This window comes from Ochotona curzoniae, unplaced genomic scaffold (assembly GCF_017591425.1).
Source record: "Ochotona curzoniae isolate NIBS_2020 unplaced genomic scaffold, NIBS_Ocur_1.0 scaffold_2587, whole genome shotgun sequence".
In the NCBI taxonomy this organism is placed as follows: Eukaryota; Metazoa; Chordata; class Mammalia; order Lagomorpha; family Ochotonidae; genus Ochotona; species Ochotona curzoniae.
The window spans coordinates 7,248,904-7,250,822 of NW_024467096.1; the positions used below are offsets into that span (position 1 = coordinate 7,248,904).

At 44.0% G+C, this 1,919-nt stretch overlaps 1 pseudogene; it reads right to left on the bottom strand.

Annotated features, from left to right (window-relative positions):
• Positions 1-764: 764 nt before the first annotated feature.
• On the bottom strand, positions 765-879 carry LOC121171422 (annotated as a pseudogene).
• Positions 880-1,919: the final 1,040 nt, after the last annotated feature.

Sequence of the window (1,919 nt, forward strand, 5' to 3'; positions counted from 1 at the left end):
GCAGTAAGGGCTGAGGTTGAGGCAGGTGCTGGTTAGGAGGGTGGGCTGCAGGGGTCTTTGGTTCCTCATTAGGATGCTCACAGGGATGCTAAGGAAGCAAAACAAATCTGTCATTTGAAGTTGGACCCCAGAGGATGGTGAACACAGCAGTACACACAAAGACACAGCCCTGGAGCTGTTACAGGTAGCCTTAAAGGCCAAGGGGGCTCTTATAGCCTCTGCTGTTGGGAATCCAGTTAATTTGCTCACTGTTTTTAGTCTTTAGCACCATGGATGCACAACTAGAGGCGGACGTTGGGAGAGAAAAATACAAGCTTCAGATGGAGCTGAAAGACAGAACAGGTGATCAATGAGAGAAAGATGAGCAACCCAAGACACATGGAAAAACAGATAAATGGCACATTCTAGCAACAGAGAGGAGAGAGAGAGAGACAGAGAAGGGTCGATGCTGTTCCTCACACACAAGGGCCTCCAGAAAGCTGGTGAATATGGAGTTTAAAGACAAGCCTACTTCTGTACCAAAAGATTCAAAATCCATACAGTATTTTTCCCCTTACATTCGTTTCCATGGACTTTTTGAAGATTTCTCCTACAATTCTCATACTTACTTTGAACCCGATTTATCCCTTTAATGGTATTTCTTCTTGCCATCCCCAAAACGGAAATGTTTCCTGGGTTTCCTCATTCCTTTCCCCCAACTTCTTCCCTAATTCTTAATTAATAAGTTCCAGTCTTCAAAGTCAGGTTTCCTGAACCACTATTTCTAAATAGTGTCACCACCAAGCTGATCTAAGCCAGTTTTGTCATCCTTACGCAGGGGCCATGCCAATCTTCTCTGTATCATTCCAAGTTTGGTATATGTGTTGCAGAAGTGAGCATCCTAAAACAGTTTCAACTAAAATAGGACCGACCAGCTGAATTGCGTAGGCACAAAAAGGAGGGCTCCAACCTACACATGATCCCTGAAAACAAACACTGGAGAACCTGCAGAGGTTCTCCATACCTGTCATCCGGATTCCTCCTGGTAGTGATCTATATGTGGTCCTGCCGCATGCCCCACCCATCTGAAATTGCTCTATGATGTGTCCGTTCTACCTCCTATTACTGACTCAATAAAACTTTCCTCCAACCCCTGACTTGGGGACCACAGAATTGGGTTTTACCCCCACCCTCTGCCGCTGATCATGTATATATATATAAGGCCTTTCTTATCTCTAGACCGGTGACACCAATTAGATTTGTGTGCACTGGGCTCTGAGCCACCTTCAGTGGGGAACTGGGTAGGGTTTAGAAGGAGGAAGCATGGTCCTTGTGTTACAGCAGGGCCCTGGAGCCCTCACCCTTTTCTGTTCTACTTGGGGTGTCACTTCTACCTTCTCTCCCCTTTCTCTCTGGCTCTCAGATGCTCCCTGGGAAATCCCAGGAACCCCCATCATTCTCTTTTGCAGATGATGGACAGTGTCATCAGCCATGACAGGGAGCCATTGCTTTCCCAGCAATGGGAAAAAAGGATGAGATGGTAGAGAAAGGCACATAGGAAAATTTGAAAAACTCTGTATATGTAAAAACCAGTAAAATGAAACTTATTATTGAGGTTAAAATTCCATTCTGGGGTTGGAAGAAGTAATACTTGAAAGAAAGAAATTACATAGATTTATATTTATTTCTCTAGAGGTCTTAAATAATGTAAAAAAAAAAATATAGTGAGTGCTTGCTAAATGTCTTTTCCAGTCAAATAGCAGACTGGTGTTGAGTCAGGAGAAACCACTCCTCTGACTTGGAGTCACTTTAGGAACCCACTTCCCTTCCAGGCTACAACTTGTATGCCTTGCAGAAGAAGAGATTGACCAACAATTTAGTTCTCCCAGTTTCTGGCCTAGAATAAACAAAGTGGATGAAAACAAGTTACGTGGAGTCTG